At 48.5% G+C, this 24,324-nt stretch overlaps 1 protein-coding gene across 3 annotated transcripts in view; it reads right to left on the reverse strand.

Moving 5' to 3' along the window:
• The window catches only part of TTLL9 (tubulin tyrosine ligase like 9), a 390,690-nt gene that overhangs the window by 186 nt on the left and 366,180 nt on the right, over positions 1–24,324 (reverse strand). The window lies entirely within an intron of this gene.

Here is a 24,324-nt window from a genome sequence, read left to right on the forward strand (position 1 = left end):
GTCCTTTAAGAATTGAATTGTTCCAAGCAGCCACTGCTCAGAACCAGCAACATTTTGTAAACAAATCCTGTTTACTTTCTCCTCCTCCTCCATTATTGAAAGTTATATTGAGAGACTCAAGGATTTAAGTTGGTATGGTACCCTATGATTTCAGCCTTTGAATTAAGATATTACATCAAGCCATATGTCTAAAAAAAACTACCATAATGTGTGTGTGTATGTTTGTTTTCTGTCCAGATCAACAAGTTTCTTCCAGAGAGTTGGGGGGGGGGGGGGGGGGGGGTATGTAGGGTTTGTTTTTTTATGTAAACATTGTAATCGTTCACACATATTATTGTTACAACTAAGGTTTCATGAATTCTTTTTGAAAAAGGGGGGGGGGGGGGGGACACTTCCATCTATATGCAATGTGTATTAACTTCCATAGAATCAGTCCAGGCAAAGAAGAGAGGTAAGCAGTAGGATAGAGGTGCACTCATAACAGGCTTCAGCTGCCAAGAGAAAAGGGAAAAGCAGATACACAATAATACTACTACCCTGCCTTCACTGAAGATAGCAAGAGGTCAATATTCAAATGGCAGTTACGGACATCTATATTCCACTTTACCTCAGTGGTTCAAAGTGGATTACAAAAGCTATTCAGTACAATTCAAGAAAATACAATAATAAAAGCCAATTTCAACTTAAAACATCTTGAGGAGCATAATTGAAAAGGGCGCCCAAGTTTTCCTGAGGATGTCCTCGCAGGACGTCCCGGCGAAGGGGTGGGAAACCCGTATTATCGAAACAAGGTGGGCATCCATCTTTCGTTTCGATAATACAGTCAGGGACGCCCAAATCTTGACATTTAGGACGTCCCTAGAGATGGTTGTCCTTAGACTTGGTTGTTTCTGATTTTTGGCAATAATGGAAACTAAGGATGCCCATCTCAGAAATGACCAAATGCAAGCCCTTTGGTCATGGGAGGAGCCAGCATTTGTAATGCACTGGTCCCCCCTGACATGCCAGGACACCAACCGGGCACCCTAGGGGGCACTGCAGTGGACTTCAGAAAATGCTCCCAGGTGCATAGCTCCCTTACCTTGTGTGCTGAGCCCCCCAAAACCCACTCCCCACAACTGTACACCACTACCATAGCCCTTACAGGTGAAGGGGGGCACTTAGATGTGGGTACAGTGGGTTGTGGTGGGTTTTGGAGGGCTCACATTTACCACCACAAGTGTAACGGGGGGGTGGGGGAATGGGCCTGGGTCCGCCTGCTTGAAGTGCACTGCACCCAGTAAAACTGCTCCAGGGACCTGCATACTGCTGCGATGGACCTGAGTATGACATTTGAGGTTGGCACAAAAGATTTTTAAACTTTTTTTGTGAGGGTGGGAGGAGGTTAGTGACCACTGGGGGAGTAAGGGGAAGTCATCCCCGATTCCCTCCGGTGGTCATTTGGTCAGTTCGGGCACCTTTCGTGGCTTGGTCATAACAAAAAAAGGACCAAGTAAAGTCATCCAAGTGCTCATCAGGGATGCCCTTTTTTTCCGATTATGGGTCGAGGATGCCCATGTGTTAGGCACACCCGTCCTACCTTCCCTATGCCTCTGACACGCCCCCAGGAACTTTGGGCATCCCCACAGCGGAAAGCAGTTGGGGACGCCCAAAATCGGCTTTCGATTTGGGCGACCCTGGGAGAAGGACGCCCATCTTCCAATTTGTGGCGAAAGATGGCTGTCCTCTTTAGAAAATAAGCCTGCTTACCATCCAAAAGATATATGTATACATATACTACCTTGGAGATTTATGTATAAGCCCCAATATTTACATATTCTAATGTATAATTTTATATTTGTATTCTGCAGGCATATACCACTGAATATGGGAATCATTTGAAATGTCTAAATTAGACGTTTCTTAATTATTCCCAAGATCTTTTACAAAAAATTGACCCATAAGTGAGTTTTTTGGGGGGTGGGGTCTTGTGGGTGCTGTGAAGTAGCTTTTCATTAGCTCTTTGGAGAATGAAGTGGTTTTATAGGATAGGAGAAAAATGGATGCCCCTGCTTCACAAAAGCAGTAATGGAGAGTAGGTTGGAAACTACAGGTCACTTATTTTTGTGGTGGTAAATGAAGGGATGTTCTACTGAAGGAAGAAGACAGTAGGTTAACTACAGTCCAGTGGGTCGCATAATTCAAAGTAGCATGGCTTTAATGCCAGTTGAATCTGATTAACCTTTTTCAGTTCAGTGACTGCTGAATCAGATCAAGGACGTACTGGATGTGATATAATTGGACTTCAGCAATTCTGTTGATATTGTCTTGCATAGGAGGCCCATGCATAAACTGAGCAGATTGGGGTTAGGGACTAAATTGGAGGACTGGATTAGAAACTGAGTGGTAGTAAATGGAATTCAATCAGAGGAGAGAAAAGTGAGTAGTGGAATTCCTAATGAATTAGCTGGGGTCAATGCTGTATGCTGTGCAAAAGCTTTGAAAGTGATTTTAGTTTAGAAGCTGGAAGGTACAGTATGTGGCAGCAGCTGTTTTCTAATGCACTTGCTATACAGTGTACCACAGCCATGCTGCAAGCAACAATAATAATAAAAACAACTTTCTTCTGTCAGCATCTGATAAGTGAGGTTGTGTCTGTTCTCCTCATGTCATATATATTTAAATATTTTCAATTTGATGTACATCTCAGCAAAAAATGTTTAAATGCAAGGCTGACAATTTTAGTGCCCTTTTGGTTTTGACAGCAGGCTTCCCCTTAAAGTAGCACAGACCTCATCAGTTCCCATTGCCTAGTCTATTACTAGTCCTTCATTTGCGTTAAGGCATTTATGATTATAATCCTATGATTTTATTTGTTTATCCTACTCCTATAAAGCGAATGCTACATACCTGTAGAAGGTATTCTCCGAGGACAGCAGGCTGATTGTTCTCACTGATGGGTTGACGTCCTCGGCAGCCCCCTCCATCGGAAAGTTTACTAGCAAAGGCCTTTGCTAGACCTCGCGCGCCCATGCGCGGCCGTCTTCCCGCCCGAAACCGGCTCGAGCCGGCCAGTCTCATATGTAGCAAGACAATACACTTCAAGGGAAGACTCAACTCCAAAGGGGAGGCGGGCGGGTTTGTGAGAACAATCAGCCTGCTGTCCTCGGAGAATACCTTCTACAGGTATGTAGCATTCGCTTTCTCCGAGGACAAGCAGGCTGCTTGTTCTCAATGATGGGGTATCCCCTAGCCCCAAGGCTCACTCAAAACAACAACCATGGTCAATTGGGCCTCGCAACGGCGAGGACCATAACTGAGATTGACCTAAAAAATTTACCAACTAACTGAGAGTGCAGCCTGGAACAGAACAAACAGGGCCCTCGGGGGGTTGGAGTGGTCCTAAAGCCAAACAGGTTCTGAAGAACTGACTGCCCGAACCGACTGTCGCGTCGGGTATCCCTGCTGCAGGCAGTAAGAGATGTGAATGTGTGGACAGATGACCACGTGCAGCTTTGCAAATTTCTTCAATAAGAGCTGACTTCAAGTGGGCTTACCGACGCAAGCCAGGCTCTAACATATGAGCCGTGACATGACCCTCAAGAGCCAGCCCCGCCTGGGCGTAAGTGAAGGAAATGCAATCTGCTAGCCAATGGATATGGTGCGTTTCCCTACAGCCACTCCCCTCCTATTGGGATCAAAAGAAACAAAGCAATTGGGCGGACTGTCTGTGGGGCTGTGTCCGCTCCAGATAGAAGGCCAATGCTCTCTTGCAGTCCAATGTGTGCAGCTGATGTTCAGCAGGGCAGGAATGAGGACGGGGAAGGAAAGACTGTGGCAAGACAATTGACTGGTTCAGATGGAACTCCGACACAACCTTTGGCAAGAACTTAGGGTGAGTGCGGAGGACTACTCTGTTATGATGAAATTTGGTGTAAGGGGCCTGGGCTACCAGGGCCTGAAGCTCACTGACCCTACGAGCTGAAGTAACTGCCACCAAGAAAATGACCTTCCAGGTCAAGTACTTCAGATGGCAGGAATTCAGTGGCTCAAAAGGAGGTTTCATCAGCTGGGTGAGAACGACATTGAGATCCCATGACACTGTAGGAGGTTTGACGGGGGGCTTTGACAAAAGCAAACCTCTCATGAAGCGAACAACTAAAGGCTGTCCTGAGATCGGCTTACCTTCCACACGGTAATGGTATGCACTGATTGCACTAAGGTGAACCCTTACAGAGTTGGTCTTGAGACCAGACTCAGACAAGTGCAGAAGGTATTCAAGCAGGGTCTGTGTAGGACAAGAGCGAGGATCTAGGGCCTTGCTGTCACACCAGACGGCAAACCTCCTCCAATGGAAGAAGTAACTTCTCTTAGTGGAGTCTTTCCTGGAAGCAAGCAAGATGCGGGAGACACCCTCTGACAGACCCAAAGAGGCAAAGTCTACGCCCTCAACATCCAGGCCATGAGAGCCAGAGACTGGAGGTTGGGATGCAGAAGCGCCCCCTCGTCCTGTGTGATGAGGGTCGGAAAACACTCCAATCTCCACGGTTCTTCGGAGGATAACTCCAGACGAAGGGGGAACCAGATCTGACGCGGCCAAAAAGGAGCAATCAGAATCATGGTGCCTCGGTCTTGCTTGAGTTTCAACAAAGTCTTCCCCACCAGAGGGATGGGAGGATAAGCATACAGCAGGCCCTCCCCCCAATCCAGGAGAAAGGCATCCGATGCTAGTCTGCCGGAGGCCTGAAGCCTGGAACAGAACTGAGGGACTTTGTGGTTCGCTCGAGATGCGAAGAGATCCACCAAGGGGGTGCCCCACGCTTGGAAGATGTGTCGCACCACTCGGGAGTTGAGCGACCACTCGTGAGGTTGCATAATCCTGCTCAGTCTGTCGGCCAGACTGTTGTTTACGCCAGCCAGATATGTGGCTTGGAGCACCATGCCTTGACGGCGAGCCCAGAGCCACATGCTGACGGCTTCCTGACACAGGGGGCGAGATCCGGTGCCCCCCTGCTTGTTGACATAGTACATGGCAACCTGGTTGTCTGTCTGAATTTGGATAATTTGGTGGGACAGCCGATCTCTGAAAGCCTTCAGAGCGTTCCAGATCGCTCGCAACTCCAGAAGATTGATCTGTAGATCGCGTTCTTGGAGGGACCAACTTCCTTGGGTGTGAAGCCCATCGACATGAGCTCCCCATCCCAGGAGAGACGCATCCGTGGTCAGCACTTTTTGTGGCTGAGGAATTTGGAAAGGACGTCCCAGAGTCAAATTGGACCAAATTGTCCACCAATACAGGGAGTCGAGAAAACTCGTGGACAGGTGGATCACGTCTTCTAGATCCCCAGCAGCCTGAAACCACTGGGAAGCTAGGGTCCATTGAGCAGATCTCATGTGAAGGCCGGCCATGGGAGTTACATGAACTGTGGAGGCCATGTGGCCCAGCAATCTCAACATCTGCCGAGCTGTGATCTGCTGGGACGCACGCACCCGCGAGACGAGGGACAACAAGTTGTTGGCTCTCGCCTCTGGGAGATAGGCGCGAGCCGTCCGAGAATCCAGCAGGGCTCCTATGAATTCGAGTTTCTGCACTGGGAGAAGATGGGACTTTGGGTAATTTATCACAAACCCCAGTAGCTCCAGGAGGCGAATAGTCATCTGCATGGACTGCAGGGCTCCTGCCTCGGATGTGTTCTTCACCAGCCAATCGTCGAGATATGGAACACGTGCACCCCCAGCCTGCGAAGTGCCGCTGCTACCACAGCTAGGCACTTTGTGAACACCCTGGGCGCAGAGGCGAGCCCAAAGGGTAGCACACAGTACTGGAAGTGGCGTGCGCCCAACTGAAATCGCAGATACTGTCTGTGAGCTGGCAGTATCGGGATGTGTGTGTAGGCATCCTTCAAGTCCAGAGAGCATAGCCAATCGTTTTGCTGAATCATGGGGAGAAGGGTGCCCAGGGAAAGCATCCTGAACTTTTCTTTTACGAGATATTTGTTCAGGGCCCTTAGGTCTAGGATGGGACGCATCCCCCCTGTTTTCTTTTCCACAAGGAAGTACCTGGAATAGAATCCCAGCCCTTCTTGCCCGGATGGCACGGGCTCGACCGCATTGGCGCTGAGAAGGGCGGAGAGTTCCTCTACAAGTACCTGCTTGTGTTGGAAGCTGTAAGACTGAGCCCCCGGTGGACAATTTGGAGGTTTTGATGCCAAATTGAGGGTGTATCCCTGCCGGACTATTTGGAGAACCCACTGATCGGAGGTTATGAGAGGCCACCTTTGGTGAAAAGCTTTCAACCTCCCCCCGACCGGCAGGTCGCCCGGCACTGACACTTGGATGTCGGCTATGCTCTGCTGGAGCCAGTCAAAAGCTCGCCCCTTGCTTTTGCTGGGGAGCCGCGGGGCCTTGCTGAGGCGCACGCTGCTGACGAGAGCGAGCGCGCTGGGGCTTAGCCTGGGCCGCAGGCTGTCGGGAAGGAGGATTGTACCTACGCTTACCAGAAGCATAGGGACCAGTCTTCCTTCCCCCGAAAAATCGTCTACCTGTAGAGGTAGAGGCTGAAGGCTGCCGGCGGGAGAACTTGTCGAATGCGGTGTCCCGCTGGTGGAGAGACTCTACCACCTGCTCGACTTTTTCTCCAAAAATGTTGTCCGCACGGCAAGGCGAGTCCGCAATCCGCTGCTGGAGTCTATTCTCCAGGTCGGCGGCACGCAGCCATGAGAGCCTGCGCATCACCACACCTTGAGCAGCGGCCCTGGACGCAACATCAAAAGTGTCATAAACTCCTCTGGCCAGGAATTTTCTGCACGCCTTCAGCTGCCTGACCACCTCCTGAAAAGGCTTGGCTTGCTCAGGGGGAAGAGCATCAACCAAGCCCGCCAACTGCCGCACATTGTTCCGCATGTGTATGCTCGTGTAGAGCTGGTAAGACTGGATCTTGGCCACGAGCATAGAAGAATGGTAGGCCTTCCTCCCAAAGGAGTCTAAGGTTCTAGGGTCTTTGCCCGGGGGCGCCGAAGCATGCTCCCTAGAACTCTTAGCCTTCTTTAGGGCCAGATCCACAACTCCAGAGTCATGAGGCAACTGAGTGCGCATCAGCTCTGGGTCCCCATGGATCCGGTACTGGAACTCAATCTTCTTGGGAATGTGGGGATTACTTAGTGGCTTGGTCCAGTTCGCAAGCAATGTCTTTTTCAGGACATGGTGCAAGGGAACAGTGGACGCTTCCTTAGGTGGAGAAGGATAGTCCAGGAGCTCAAACATTTCAGCCCTGGGCTCGTCCTCCACAACCGCCGGGAAGGGGATGGCCGTAGACATCTCCCGGACAAAGGAAGCAAAAGACAGACTCTCGGGAGGAGAAAGCTGTCTCTCAGGAGAGGGAGTGGGATCAGAAGGAAGACCCTTAGACTCCTCGTCAGAGAAATATCTGGGGTCCTCCTCTTCCTCCCACGAGGCCTCACCCTCGGTGTCAGACACAAGTTCACGAACCTGTGTCTGCAACCTCGCCCTGCTTGACTCGGTGGAACCCCGTCCACGGTGGGGGCGTCGAGAGGTAGACTCCCTCGCCCGCATCGGCGAAGCTCCCTCCGCCGACGTAGTCGGGGAGCCTTCCTGGGAGGTGGCCGCGGTCGGCACCGCACGCGGTACCGACGTCGGGGACCTCAACCTGGGCGATGGGCCAGCCGGCGCCACGCTCGACGGTACCGGATGCGCAAGCACCGCCGGTACCGGAGGGGTAGGGCGCAACAGCTCTCCCAGAATCTCTGGGAGAACGGCCCGGAGGCTCTCGTTTAGAGCGGCTGCAGAGAAAGGCTGAGAGGCCGATGCAGGCGTCGACGTCAGAACCTGTTCCGGGCGAGGAGGCTGTTCCGGGCTGTCCAGAGTGGAGCGCATCGACACCTCCTGAACAGAGGGTGAGCGGTCCTCTCGGTGCCGATGCCTGCTGGGTGCCGAATCCCTCGGCGACCCAGAGCTCTCGGTGCCGACATGGGGAGGAGACCGGTGTCGATGCTTCTTCGACTTCTTCCGAAGCATGTCACCGGAGCTCCCCGGCACCGACGAGGAGGACGTAGAATCCATCCGTCGCTTCCTCGGGGCCGAGACCGAAGAGGGTCGATCCCGGGGGGGCTGTACCGCAGGAGCCCTCAGGGTAGGAGGAGACCCACCCGAAGGCTCACCGCCACCAGCAGGGGAATGGACAGCCCTCACCTGCACTCCTGACGATGCACCTCCGTCCGACGACATCAGCAGACGAAGTCTCGGTACCACCGACGTCGATACAGTCGCCCGATGCCTCGGCGCCGATGCAGAGGTCCGATGCCTCGATGCAGTCGATGGAGCGGCAGCCAAGGAAGATGGTCCGGACGCTGACGACGTCGATGCACTCGATGCCTCCGGTGCCGATGCCGATGAAGAGCCCGAGAACAAAACGTTCCACTGGGCTAATCTCGCTACCTGAGTCCGCCTTTGTAACAGGGAACACAGACTGCAGTTCTGAGGGCGGTGCTGGGCCCCTAGACACTGAAGACACGCAGAGTGCCTATCAGTGAGCGAGATTACCCGGGCGCACTGGGTGCACTTCTTGAAGCCGCTGGAAGGCTTCGATGTCATGGGCGGAAAAATCACGCCGGCGAAATCAAAAGCCGAAATGGCAAAAATTGAAGCACCAAAATTTAGAGGGAGAAAAATCTCGACCGAGGCCAAAAGAGGCCTACCCCGACAACGAAAGAAAACTTACGGGGCAAAAACTGAGAAATACGGGAAGGGCAGAAAACCCGAAAGGGTCTTCCGGAACACTACCGGAGCGCTTCCCGAACTTTTTCAAGGAAAAAAAAGGACAAAAACACGTCGAAAAGGACGCGCGAGGTCGACTCTCTGGGGCACGAACGGCGTAACACAACCGTACCGAGTGCGGACGAAAGAAGACTGGCCGGCTCGAGCCGGTTTCGGGCGGGAAGACGGCCGCGCATGCGCGGTGCGCATGGGCGCGCGAGGACTAGCAAAGGCCTTTGCTAGTAAACTTTCCGATGGAGGGGGCTGCCGAGGACGTCAACCCATCAGTGAGAACAAGCAGCCTGCTTGTCCTCGGAGAATAATTTATATAACAATTCTTCTCCAAGGACAAGCAGGCCATGTCATACATTTGGGTGAAGTCATCTATGTCACCCAGTGAGGAATGCTTTTACAGCGTATTACAGTTTTAATAGTACGCGCCAGCGTCCCCACTGCACATATGCGAGTGGCTTCCTGCCTGCCACGAGAGTGTGGGACTAGCAGTCTCTCTTCATCCGCAGTGAGGGAAGAGCGCAGTGTTCGCGGCTCCTCACAGCATCTTGCACATTGCTGATTTTTGAGCTTACATGCCTGCATTTTGGAATTTTTTTTTTATCTGGTTTTGTTTTTTTCTTTTTTGTGGGGGGAGGTTTTACTTCCCTTCCTTTACAGTGATAGTTATTTGTTTCTCAACTTTTAGTTTTCTTATTTTTTCGTGCTCGCGAGGCCTACTTTGGCCTGAGCTTAGGTCAAGAATTTTCCCCTCTTTTCTTCGTCATTTGCCCCTTTGTACTATCACCATTGAGTCATTTAGTTTGGCCACAGCTGTTTTTTCCTTCCATGTCATCGAAGGTTCCCAATGGCTTCAAGCTCTGTGCTCGGTGAAATTGTATCATCTCTAGAACTGATACCCATTCTTGGTGTCTCCGTTGTTTTACAATCAGACCTGACACTGAGGAGGTGTGAGGACTCAACGTCCTTGTCTGCACCAAGGGGTGTCGATGCTTGGCATCGAGCGAAAGCCAAGAAGCACAAGCATTGATCTTTTGATGCATGGTTCTGGGAGCACTTGGGCACTGAGGGATCCGGATCCTGAGACCGTCCGCACCAGGAGGAACACTCCCCTTCCATCAAGGAGGTGCCAATGCTGGGGTCTCCATGAAGCCAGGACCAGGTACCTGAATCAACATTGACAGTTCAGCAGTGTGTCTCTGAATTGAGGCCCCAGCCTTTCCCGCTGTCGGCCCTCGATGAGCACATGTGGGCCTTGCTCCAGGAGCAATGAACAGGCATACTACAACATCATAAATTGGCATCAGGGGTGCTTGTGCCAGCCATGCCTCTACCTGCTGCGTTGCAGAGCCATCAGCCTGTGGTGAGGTCACCAACGCTGGTGCTCCATGCAGTACCAGCATCAACAGCCACCTATGTAGGTACCCCCCTCAACATCAATGGAGGAAGTTTTGCTGGAGTCTAGGTGGAGCCTGCATCTTGACGCTGCTCCACGCAAGGGCCAAGTTCCTCACGCAAGAGACAGGCTCAGTCTCTTCCTCCGAGAAATACCTTGGATCCTCATCAGATACCCATGAGTGCACCCGTATTGGAGTTGGCAAAGTCATCTTCATGGGAAGGCTAAGTCCTATGGTATCTCATCTGACCCCTCCCCACCAGAGGGGAGATGAAAATCTACCCGAGAACTACTTCTTCCCAGCTTTTGTCAGGGAAATGGCAGCAGCCATTCTAATTCACTTGGAGATGGAAACAAGCCCAGGTTGAGATGTTCAAGGTCCTGGCCTACAACTCTTCTCCTAGACTGTGACTGTCCTGCTTCACAAGATCTTGTGTGATGTTCAGATGAAGAACTGGAAGTCCACTGTATCGGTGTCCCTGTCCTCCCCAGATTGATACAATGTATCATATCCAGAGTTCCCCTGGGTTTCACAGTTACCTATCATTCCCCAGCAGTGGAATTCACACTCAAAACGAGCCAAAAGTTCCAGTGACTTTGCTTTGGAGCCCCCAGGCACAGAAGCTCGAACTCTGGACTCCTTTGGGCAGGAGATGCATTAGGCCTCTATGCTTATCTCTTGTATACAGTCATACCAAATGAGCCTCTACTTGCAGAACTTGTATGCAGTATGACTGATTTGTCAAACTCCCACCAGAGCAGGCCCAGAGTCTTCGCCAGCTGCCCAAGAAGCAGAAGGCGTGTCGTAAGTATCGGGCCAGGGGCACATGATACTTTTGAGGTGGCATACAGGATGTCTGCCCTGAATATAGCAAGGCACATACTATCATGGCTACATGTCTCTGGCTAATGCCATGTGCCAGGGGGATAATCTTTTTGGAGAGAAGGTGGAAGAGGTTACAGACCTAAACAAAAAAAAACACACTGATACCATCTATACTCTCTCCCGCCAGACAACACCTGCAATCAGGGAAGACAAAGCCGTAGTGGAGAAATTAAATTAATTCTTTGCTTCGGTCTTCACCGAGGAAGATTTGGGTGGGATACCGGTGCTGGAAATGGTATCCCAAGCTGACGAGTCAGAGAATGAATTCTCTGTAAACCTGGAGGATGTAATGGGGCAATTCTACAAGCTGAAGAGTAGCCAATCTGGACTGGATGGTATTCATCCCAGAGTACTGATAGAACTCAAATCACTGAAGACACATCTCTTCAATAGAGCCTACAAAAAGAACCCTTAAAGACACAAATTCACCTCCTAAACTAGCCTATCTAACACCATATTCTCCAACTCCTCATCCATCTTCAGCTTACCACTGATTGTATCCATTATCCTGTCAAGACTTTGTCATAACAACACTCTGTAAGCCACATTGAGCCTGCAAATAGGTGGGAAAATGTGGGATACAAATGCAATAAATAAATAAATAAACTGAAAAATAAGCTTGTGTAGCTATTGTTAGTAATATGTAATTTATCCTTAAAATCGAGCGTGATACCGGAAGATTGGAGGGTGGCCAATGTAACACCGATTTTTTTAAAAGGTTCCAGAGGAGATCCGGGGAATTATAGACTGGTGAGTCTGACGTCGGTGCCCGGCAAAATAGTAGAGACTATTATTAAGAACAAAATTACAGAGCATATTCAAAAGCATGAATTAATGAGACAAAGTCAACATGGATTTATGAAGGGAAATCTTGCCTCACCAATCTACTACTACTACTACTTAACATTTCTAGAGCGCTGTACAATTTAACAAAGAGAGACAGTCCCTGCTCAAAGAGCTTACAATCTACTACATTTCTTTGAAGGAGTGAACAAACGTGGATAAAGGTGGGCCAGTTGATATTGTGTATCTGGATATTCAGAAGGCGTTTGACAAAGTACCTCATGAAAGACTCCAGAGGAAATTGGAGAGTCAGGGGATAGGAGGTAGTGTCCTGTTGTGGATTAAAAACTGGTTAAAAGATAGAAAACAGAGAGTAGGGTTAAACGGTCAGTATTCTCAATGGAGAAGGGTAGTTAGTGGGGTTCCCTGGGGGTCTGTGCTGGGACCGCTGCTTTTTAACATATTTATAAATGACCTACAGATGGGCGTAACTAGTGAAGTAATTAAATTTGCTGATGACACAAAGTTATTCAAAGTCATTAAATCGCGTGAGGATTGTGAAAAATTACAAGAGAACCTTACGAGACTGGGAGTCTAAATGGCTGATTACGTTTAATGTGAGCAACTGCAAAGTGATGCATGTGGGAAAGAGGAACCCGAATTATAGCTATGTCATGCAAGGTTCCACGTTAGGAGTCACGGACCAAGAAAGGGATCTAGGTGTCGTCGTTGATGATACGTTGAAAACTTCTGCTCAGTGTGCTGCTGTGGCTAAGAAAGCAAATAGAATGTTAGGTATTATTAGGAAAGGAATAGAAAACAAAAATGAGGATGTTATAATGCCTTTGTATTGCTCCATGGTGCGACCGCACCTCGAATATTGTGTTCAATTCTGGTCGCCGCATCTCAAAAAAGGTATAGTGGAATTAGAAAAGGTGCAGAGAAGGGCGACGAAAATGATAAAGGGGATGGGATGACTTCCCTAAGGGGAAAGGCTAAAGCGGCTAGGGCTCTTCAGCTTGGAGAAAAGGCAGCTGAGGGGAAATATGATAGAGGTCTATAAAATAATGGAGTTGAATGGGTAGATGTGAAGCGTCTGTTTACGCTTTCCAAAAATACTAGGACTAGAGGGCATTCGATGAAGCTACAAAGTAGTAAATTTAAAACGAATCAGAGAAATTTTTTCTTCACTCAACGTGTAATTAAACTCTGGAATTTGTTGCCAAAGAATGTGGTAAAGGCAGTTAGCTTGGCGAGTTTTAAAAAGGTTTGGCCGGCTTCCTAAAGGAAAAGTCCATAGACCGTTATTAAATGGACTTGGGGAAAATCCACTATTTCTGGGATAAGCAGTATAAAATGTTTTGTACTTTTTTGGGATCTTGCCAGGTATTTGTGACCTGGATTGGCCACTGTTGGAAACAGGATGCTGGGCTTGATGGACCTTTGGTCTTTCCCAGTATGGCAATACTTATGTACTTATGTAGAATAGAGTGTCACGGTCTCAGGCTCTCGGACACTGGAACCACGTGAGCCCTTGGACCACTGCCGCCAAGCGGCAGCAGTAGGCAAGACCCCCAACCAGGACTGGGTAAACAAGCAAGGCAGGAGAAGCTGTAGACAGGCAAAGCTGAAACAACTGAACTGGAACCACAGGATTGGAACTAAAGCAGTAGGCAAGCAGGGGATAAGAAGGACAGAGCAACCGGTCTTCACCTGTGCTTGACCACCGGTGCAGGTGGCCAGCAGGACTTACTGGACTGAGCTTGCACTTGCAGACAGACTGCACCAACAGGATTCTAAACAAGCTTGACTAAAACAGGGTTCAGGACGTCTGGATTCAGGAGACTCAGACAGGGTATAGAATACAGAAACAAGCTTGACTGAAACAAGGTTCAGGATTCTCACACAGGGTACGAGGTACATAAACAAGCTTGACTGAAAGGGGGTTGGGATTCAGGGTTCTCACACAGGATACTAGGTACAGAAACAAGCTTGACTAAAACAGGATTAGGGTTCAGGATGCTCACACAGGATACAAGGTACAGAAACAAGGAAGGCAGAAGTGCTCCTATCAGCACCAAAAGGGTAAAGCAGGGAAGCATACAAGCTTAACTGCATACAGACCAAACAAGAACAAGGCAAGACATACAGGCAAGAAACAAAGCAAGGCAGAAGTGCTCCTATCAGCACACCAAGGCAGAAGTGCTTCTAACAGCACACCAAAGCAGGGGAGCTCAAAACAAAGCAAGGCAGAAGTGCTCCTAACAGTACACCAACTAACCTCGACCTTTGGCGTTGCAAAGGCCTAGCTGAAAGGGCCAGGTGCATAATAAAGGCAATTACAAGTGAGGTCATAGGTAAGAGTGCTGCTTAGTTCCAAACAACCCAAACAAGTTTGGCAAGCAGGAAGATCCGAACCAGACTGAAATTACTTCTGAAACATGCTTGGGAAACAGCAAGAAAACAGTCTATAGCAGCCACAGGGTCCGGCCACCAGGGGGCAAAGTGAGCACAGACATGGAAAATAGTCACAATCGTGACATAGAGCAAGGTGCAACAACTTATATTTGGTTGGAATCCCAGAGTGCATTTTGGACAGACAGTTACCAAAATTTCTGGAGACTTGGATTCCACAGGCCTTACAGTCGAGCAACAACATGGCCCGTTTCGCATTGAGCAGGCATGGGCACACAAAGCCTGGAAGGTTCTTATCCTAGTATTGTGATATTGAAAGTACTTAACTTTGCACACAAGGTAGCAGTTTTGCGAGCCTGAAAGGGGAGGAAGGTGTTACAGTATGAGAACCACAAGGTTCTGTGTTTCCAGGACTATTTGGCCGCCTGGTGAAAAGCATTTAGTCCAGTGTGCACAACTCTTAAAAAAAAAAAGTCTGGTTTGTGCTACTCTATCCAGCCTGGCTTCGAGTACTACACAAGGGTCAGACATTATTCTCCGAGGACAAGCAGGCTGTTTTACTCTCACAGCTGGGTCAATGTATGCGTCAGCTTGGGTACTGGCATTTGCAATAGCAAAACGAAAAAAACTTTGCCAGAGCCTTCTGGTGCGCATGCACGGACTGACTTCCTGCACACCATGCGAGCGCGTACCTCAGTTTCTTTTTTTCCATGAGACAAAGTGCAGCAGGTTAACTGTGCTTCTCTTATTCGACTTTTTGTCATTTGTTTTTCCCTCATTTATTTTCTTCATTAAAAAAAAAAGTCCTTTATTTTTCCAAGTTAATTTTTCCCCTTGTTTAAGTTTCCTTTCTTTTTCGACAGCGCCCAGGTTTCTGCCCTTTTTACTTTGGCACAATCAAGTCCTTTGATTTCGCCAGGGCTTCAAACGTTGTACTCGGTGCAACCAGACCATCCCAGGTACAGATACCCATTCTTGGTGTATCTAGTGCCTTGGGCCTGACCATAGCCCAGCTCGTTGTGCCATTTGTCTTCGTATGAAGAAAAGGACCTTGTTCGAGAAGCCCAGAGAGAGAAACTTTTGGGGGCTCGGTCCAGTCCTTCGGCATCTGCATTGAAACCAAGGTCAGCGGAGTTGACATCGAGGGACGCATCGATGTCGAGAGCAGAGGTACACATGGCTGCTGAGAGGCCTCCACACGCTAGGAGCAGTGAGGCATCAAGTGGGTCTCCACCTATCTCGAGGCCTCCTGCTTTACAGGCCCCCCCCGGGACCATCCATTGTCAGACCCAACCCCGAGGAGACGTGAGGATTCGATGTCGTCCTCGTCGGCACCGAGGAACCCCTCGGTGGCATGCATCGAGCGAAGGCTAAGAAGCACTGTCACCATTCTCCCTCGACACACGGTGCCGGGAGCTCCAGGGCGTCAAATAATTCGGCACCTGAAAAGCGTTGGCACTGGAAGGACCACTCCCCCTCCATACAGGAGTTGCTGATACGTCGGCCTCTTAGCAGTCTGGTTCCTGCTCTTGAGCCTTAACCAATTCTGCCACCAACTGCTCCACCAGCCCCCCCAGCCTTCTCTGATGGTGGCTCTCGACAAGCGCATCTGGGTCTTACTTCCAGAGCTTCTGGAAGGTTTGGCCAGTCTGCTTCGGCATCGGGTGCTTGTGCCTGCCGTGCCACCTTCTGCAGCTGCATCTGGCCCTTCACCTGTGGTGAGGTCCCTGACCTCAGTGCTGCTTGCACCTCTGGTGTCGGCTACCACCCAGGTTGGCTCCCCATCAACATTGGTGGAGGAAGCTTCACCGCAGTCCATTCGGGCGTTGGCCCCTCGACATCGCCATCAAGGACGTCGGTCCTCGGCATCGAGGCAGGCTCAGTCGCAGAACTCCTAGGGAAGTGCTTTCCGATACTGAGCAGGAGCGCTCGTGGGAGTCAGAGGAAGATCCCAGGTACTTTTCCTCCAATGAGTCTTTTGGGATTCCCTCTGAACCTTCCCCTCCACCTGAAAGGAGACTGTCTCCTCCTGAGAGCCTCTCCTCGTTTGTACGGGAAATGGGCTAAGGCCATTCCATTCCCTATGGAAGTGGAGGATAAGCCCAGGGCTGAGATGCTCGAAGTCCTGGACTACATCTCGGCACTTAAGGAGGCAGTGACAGCTCCTGTGCATAAGGTACTCCAGGAAGTCCTTATGTGAAACTGGTCGTTCCATCTGTCTGGTCCTGTGATCTCGAAGACTGATTCCCAGTATCGGATCCATGGTGAACCTGGGTTGATGAGGTCTCATTTACCCCACAACTCCATGGTGGTGGACTCTGCCCTCAAGAGAGCCAAGAGTACTAGAGACTATGCCTCGGCGACCCCAGGCAGAGAAGCTAGGACCTTGGATTCTTTTAGGAGGAAGACGTATCAGGCCACTATGCTCACTGCCTGTATCCAATCTTACCAGCTCTTCACGAGTGTTCACGTGTGGAAGTCGGTGAGGCAGCTGTCTACCTTGGTTGATGTCCTCCCTCCGGAGCAGGCCGAGCCTTTTTGCCAGGTGGTCAGGCAGCAGAAGGCGTGTTGTAAATTCCTGGCCAGGGGCGCTTATGACACTTTTGATGTGGCATCCAGAATCTTCTCAAGGTATAGTGATGCACAGACTCTTGTGGCTCTGTGTCTCTGACCTAGACCATTCGGTCCAGCAGAGGATGGCGGGTGTACCTTGCCGGGGGGCTAATCTTTTCGGAGAGAAGGTGGAAGACCTGGTCAACCAGATCAAAAAGCACAATGAAGCTATGGCTTCTCTCAGCCGCCGGGCGTCTTCTGCTACAGCCTCCTCAACTAGGAGGTTTTTTGGAGGGCTGCGGAGTGCTCCCCATTTCTATGCTAGGCGTAGAAACACTCCCGCGTCCCAACAGCCTATTCAGGCTCCGCCCCAGCTCGCTCATTCTCGTCAACAGCGTGCACCTAAAGCCCCTGCTGCTCCCCAGCAAAAGAAAGGGACGGGCTTTTGACTGGCTCCAGCAAAGCATAGTCACAGTAAAAGTGTCCATACCGGACAACTTGCCGGTTGGAGGGAGGTTAATGTTTTTTCACTAAAGGTGGATTCTCGTAACCTCCGACCGGTGGGTTCTTCAAATAGTCCGGGTTAGGATACACCGTCAATCTGGAATCCAAACCTCCAAATTGCCCACTGGGAGCTCATTCATACAGCTCCCAGCACAAGCAGGTATTTGCAGAGGTACTCTCTGCCGATGCGTCCCATCCTAGACCTAAGAGCCCTGAAAAATTCCTTGTCCGAGAAAAGTTCAGGATGGTTTCCCTGGGTACCCTTCTTCCTATGATTCAGCAAAACGATTGGCTATGCTCTCTGGACTTAAAGGATGCTTACACGCATATTCCAATACTCCCAGCTTACAGGAAGTATCTTCGGTTTCGGCTGGGAACACAGCACTTTCAGTACTGCGTGCTGCCCTTTGACCTGGCATCTGCGCTCAGTAGTCGCAGCGTTGCTACACAGGCTGGGAGTGCATATGTTTCCTTATCTCGACGATTGGCTGGTGAAAAGCACCTCAGAGGACGGTGTTCTGGAGTCCATGCGGATGATTATTCAGGTGCTAGAGCTACTAGCATTCATAATAAATTACACCAAGTCCCATCTCAATCCTGTTCATTGGAGCACTACTGGATATGAAGACAGCTCGGGCTTATCTACCCGAGACATGGGCAGACCACCTTCTGTCCCTGGTGTCCGCAGTTCAAGCGTTATCAGCAGGTCACAGCTTGGCAGATGTTGAGACTATTAGGGCACATGGCCTTCACAGTTCATGTAACACCCATGGCACATCTATATATAAGATCTGCTCAATGGACCCTAACTTCCCAGTGGTATCAAGCTGTGGAGAATCTTGAGGATGTTATCTGACTGTCCACAGACTTTTGCAACTCTCTTCAGTGGTGGACAATTTGGCCCAATTTGACCATGGGACAATCATTCCAAATTCCTCAGCCACAGAAAGTGCTGACGACGGATGCATCCCTCCTGGGGTGGGGAGCTCATGTAGATGGGCTTCAAACTCAGGGAGCCTGGTCCTTCCAGGAAACAGGTCTTCAGATCAATCTCCTGGAGCTTTGAGTGATCTGGAATGCTCTGAAGGCTTTCAGAGTTCGACTGTCCAACCAAATTATTTTGATTCAATCAGGTTGCGATGTACTATACCAACAAGCAGGGAGGGCACCGGATCTCGCCCTCTGTGTCAGGAAGTTGTCCAGATGTGGCTTTGGGCATGCCGTCATGGCATGTTTCTCCAAGCCGCTTATCTGGCAGGCTTAAACAACAGTCTAGCCAACAGACTGAGCAGGGTAATGTAACCTCATGAGTGGTAGCTGAATATGGGTGTCGCCCGCAAGAACTTCCGAGCATGGGGCACCCCCTCAGTGGATCTTTTTGCCACTCAAATCAATCACAAGGTCTCTCAGTTCTGTTCCAGGCGTCAGGCCCACGACATACTATTGTCAGATGCCTTTCTCCTACATTGGGGAACAGGCCTTCTGTATGCGTCTCCTCCCATACCTCTAGTAGGGAAGACTTTGCTGAAACTCAAGCAAGACCGCGTAACCATGATCCTGAATGCACCCTACTAGCTGTGTCAGATTTGGTTCCCTCTTCCGAGGAACATAGTAACATAGTAGATGACGGCAGAAAAAGACCTGCACGGTCCATCCAGTCTGCCCAAGAAATGTGCCACTTTTTTTGTGTATACCTTACCTTGATTTGTACCTGTCTTTTTCAGGGCACAGACCGTATAAGTCTGCCCAGCACTATCCCCGCCTCCCAAACACCAGCCCCGCCTCCCACTACCGGCTCTGTTATCCAATCTCGGCTAAGCTCCTGAGGATCCATTTCTTCTGAACAGGATTCCTTTATGTTTATCCCATGCATGTTTGAATTCCGTTACCGTTTTCATCTCCACCACCTCCCACGGGAGGGCATTCCAAGCATCCACCACTCTCTCCGTGAAAAAATACTTCTTGACATTTTTCTTCAGTCTGCCCCCCTTCAATCTCATTTCATGTCCTCTCGTTCTACCGCCTTCGTATCTCCGGAAAAGGTTAGTTTGCGGATTAATACCTTTCAAATATTTGAACGTCTGTATCATATCACCCCTGTTTCTCCTTTCCTCCAGGGTATACATGTTCAGGTCAGCAAGTCTCTCCTCGTACGTCTTGTAACGCAAATCCCTTACCATTCTCGTAGCTTTTCTTTGCACCGCTTCAATTCTTTTCACATCCTTAGCAAGATACGGCCTCCAAAACTGAACACAATACTCTAGGTGGGGCCTCACCAACGACTTATACAGGGGCATCAACACCTCCTTTCCTCTGCTGGTCACACCTCTCTCTATACAGCCTAACAACCTTCTAGCTACGGCCACCGCCTTGTGACACTGTTTCATCGCCTTCAAATCCTCAGATACTATCACCCCAAGATCTCTCTCCCCGTCCGTACCTATCAGACTCTCGCCGCCTAACACATACGTCTCCCGTGGATTTCTATTCCCTAAGTGCATCACTTTGCATTTCTTGGCATTGAATTTTAATTAACTAATTAACTATAGGGATTAATTTAGAACAACCAGAGTCAGTTTTAATACATAACTACTAAAGACTCTAGAACATATGAAAAAAACTTTTGCTTTTATTCACAATAAATATCAATTATTCATACACACCTACATACCTTGTAATGCCTCACTCAGACATTTACACTCATCTGCCCTCCATCTATGTACATACCATTAATATACAACTATAGATGCCTCTCACAGAGATGACACAGCTCATCACAGATCAATGCGATATACATATATCAATTTGAAACTCATCAATTAACCAATGAGCTCATCATAAACGCTGGTTCTATAAATCTTTAGAAGCCTGCGTATAGTCTGTATCCATTGTCCTTTATAGCTGAAACAGTTCTATAAGAGTTACACCATATACATATATATGGAAAAATTGGAATATTCCTCCAACCACATTGATGTTCCTTGTGGAAAACAAATGTCACTGGGAATGTCCAAAACCCACAGATTAAGGGGGCTAGAAACGTGTGTCCAAGTTTGAAAACATCAAATCGCCGGTTCCCCGATGCTGATCGGCATTTCGTTTCCTTCCTCAGGAGGAACCATAGCTGTAACAACATTAACAATCATCACCGTCTACAGACTTTTATATATCTAATCGTGCAAACAAATATTTTAAATAACACTTACTAATGATACTGGATCAGGCTGCACACCGAGTGGTAGTCGGCCGGACTTCCGCCCTGGAATCGCACCACCGGAAACTGTTACACGTCCCCCACAACGGCTCATGAATTAAATACCTTTGAGCTCATTAGGCAAACGTGCACGTCAATACTTCACACCCACTCGACCTCCAAATTAAGGCCATACGGTGTTACTGTCCCCCATGTGTAAATGTATCGCTGCTCCAATAATAATAGACGAGCGCTAATGTCTCCAGTTCTATTGGTAGGTACAATCTGCACTAATACTGCACATTGAAGTTGTTCAATGGTGTGATTATGACGCTGCCAGTGAGACACCAGCGGATTCTCCTTTTTACCTAACCTTAGATTACTGACATGTTCTGCCAGTCGGTTCTTTAATTGTCTCTTTGTGTGCCCTATATAATATAGTGCACACGGGCACCAATGCAATACACCACACACTCACTGATGCATGTGGTGTTTTGCCTTAAAAAGAATTGTTTTTCACTGTGTGGAATATCAATTACGCTAGTGTCCACAGAATATCGGCAATACACACATTTACCGCACGGGGAATGTCTACCTACAGTATTCTGTCGTTTAGGGCGTTTAAGCAATTCCCCTATATTGGCCTGTCGTGTGTACGCTACTTTGGGACGTTCCCTGAACTCTGGATGAACAGACAAAACATGCCAGTATCTGTGGATGATGGAAGAGATGCCCACTGCTCTGTGTGAAAATGGAATGACACATGCCATTGTGTTGTTGGAGGAGACCTGACCTGGATAAAACAGCCAAGGATGATAGGCATATAACGCCCTCTTATAAGCACTACGTATGACCTGCTTCGGATATCCGCGCTCTATAAATCTATCACTCATGTCCCGAGCTTGAACTTTAAATTCATTAACTGAAGAGCATAGCCGGCATAACCTCAAAAATTGGCCCACCGGAACACCCCTCCTCAGAGCTTTATGGTGGAAGCTCTGATAGTGAAGAAGGGTGTTTCTATCGGTCGACTTACGGTAAATAGTCGTGGCAAATCTACCATCCGCTGCTCTAATGATCTTAATATCCAAAAAGTCAAGCTCGTGAGAATCCCTTCTAGAGGTAAATTTGATGTTAGCATCGACGCCATTAAGGCTTTCGATAAAGGCATTAAGCGCGCTAAGAGGGCCACGCCAAAACAAGATAACATCATCAATGTACCTTTTCCACATAACAACATGGCGGTACCAATGCGAAGTGTAAACATGAGTACTTTCATATTGAGTCATATATAGACAAGCCAAGGAAGGTGCGACAGTAGCACCCATCGCAACTCCCTTGGTCTGTACATAAAACTGGTCATTAAATTGAAATAATTATGCCCAATCACCAAAGTTAACAGTGTTTTCAACACTTCAATTTGGACAAAGGCAATTGTAAATCAATCAAGTGATCAACTGCTATCTGTATAGCTTGTGCTTGCGGAATATTTGTGTATAAGGCGACGACATCCAACCCTACCATGTAAAACTCCTCGCCACAGCAAGGGTCCAACTGATCTAATATCTGAATGAAATGCATAGAGTCTCGAACATAAGATGTAGCGCTTTTCACCCTAGGGTTAAGCAGTTTATCAATATACTTGGATATAGGTTCTAGTACCGAGTCTCGTGTAGAGACTATTGGACGACCAGGTGGATCCACGAGAGATTTGTGGACTTTAGGGACAAATATATATATGGTACTTTTGGACTGGGGTGACATAAGTATTTCTGGTCAGTCTTAGTAAGAACCCCATGTGTTGCTGAGGCTGTGTCGAATGGGGTTCTTACTAAGACTGACCAGAAATACTTATGTCACCCCAGTCCAAAAGTACCATATATATATTTTGTCCCTAAAGTCCACAAATCTCTCGTGGATCCACCTGGTCGTCCAATAGTCTCTACACGAGACTCGGTACTAGAACCTATATCCAAGTATATTGATAAACTGCTTAACCCTAGGGTGAAAAGCGCTACATCTTATGTTCGAGACTCTATGCATTTCATTCAGATATTAGATCAGTTGGACCCTTGCTGTGGCGAGGAGTTTTACATGGTAGGGTTGGATGTCGTCGCCTTATACACAAATATTCCGCAAGCACAAGCTATACAGATAGCAGTTGATCACTTGATTGATTTACAATTGCCTTTGTCCAAAATTGAAGTGTTGAAAACACTGTTAACTTTGGTGATTGGGCATAATTATTTTCAATTTAATGACCAGTTTTATGTACAGACCAAGGGAGTTGCGATGGGTGCTACTGTCGCACCTTCCTTGGCTTGTCTATATATGACTCAATATGAAAGTACTCATGTTTACACTTCGCATTGGTACCGCCATGTTGTTATGTGGAAAAGGTACATTGATGATGTTATCTTGTTTTGGCGTGGCCCTCTTAGCGCGCTTAATGCCTTTATCGAAAGCCTTAATGGCGTCGATGCTAACATCAAATTTACCTCTAGAAGGGATTCTCACGAGCTTGACTTTTTGGATATTAAGATCATTAGAGCAGCGGATGGTAGATTTGCCACGACTATTTACCGTAAGTCGACCGATAGAAACACCCTTCTTCACTATCAGAGCTTCCACCATAAAGCTCTGAGGAGGGGTGTTCCGGTGGGCCAATTTTTGAGGTTACGCCGGCTATGCTCTTCAGTTAATGAATTTAAAGTTCAAGCTCGGGACATGAGTGATAGATTTATAGAGCGCGGATATCCGAAGCAGGTCATACGTAGTGCTTATAAGAGGGCGTTATATGCCTATCGTCCTTGGCTGTTTTATCCAGGTCAGGTCTCCTCCAACAACACAATGGCATGTGTCATTCCATTTTCACACAGAGCAGTGGGCATCTCTTCCATCATCCACAGATACTGGCATGTTTTGTCTGTTCATCCAGAGTTCAGGGAACGTCCCAAAGTAGCGTACGCACGACAGGCCAATATAGGGGAATTGCTTAAACGCCCTAAACGACAGAATACTGTAGGTAGACATTCCCCGTGCGGTAAATGTGTGTATTGCCGATATTCTGTGGACACTAGCGTAATTGATATTCCACACAGTGAAAACAATTCTTTTTAAGGCAAAACACCACATGCATCAGTGAGTGTGTGGTGTATTGCATTTGGTGCCCGTGTGCACTATATTATATAGGGCACACAAAGAGACAATTAAAGAACGACTGGCCAGAACATGTCAGTAATCTAAGGTTAGGTAAAAGGAGAATCCGCTGGTGTCTCACTGGCAGCGTCATAATCACACCATTGAACAACTTCAATGTGCATCTTAGTGCAGATTGTACCTACCAATAGAACTGGAGACATTAGCGCTCGTCTATTATATTGGAGCAGCGATACATTTACACATGGGGGACAGTAAACCCGTATGGCCTTAATTTGGAGGTCGAGTGGGTGTGACGTATTGACGTGCACGTTTGCCTACTGAGCTCAAAGGTATTTAATTCATGAGCCGTCGTGGGTGTAACAGTTTCCGGTGGTGCGATTCCAGGGCGGAAGTCCGGCCGACTACCACTCGGTGTGCAGCCTGATCCAGTATCATTAGTAAGTGTTATTTAAAATATTTGTTTGCACGATTAGATATATAAAAGTCTGTAGACGGTGAATGATTGTTAATGTTGTTACAGCTATGGTTCCTCCTGAGGACAGGAAACGAAATGCCGATCAGCATCGGGGAACCGGCGATTTGATGTTTTCAAACTTGGACACACGTTTCTAGCCCCCTTAATCTGTGGGTTTTGGACATTCCCAGTGACATTTGTTTTCCACAAGGAAC

This window comes from Microcaecilia unicolor, chromosome 8, assembly GCF_901765095.1.
Source record: "Microcaecilia unicolor chromosome 8, aMicUni1.1, whole genome shotgun sequence".
NCBI lineage: Eukaryota > Metazoa > Chordata > Amphibia > Gymnophiona > Siphonopidae > Microcaecilia > Microcaecilia unicolor.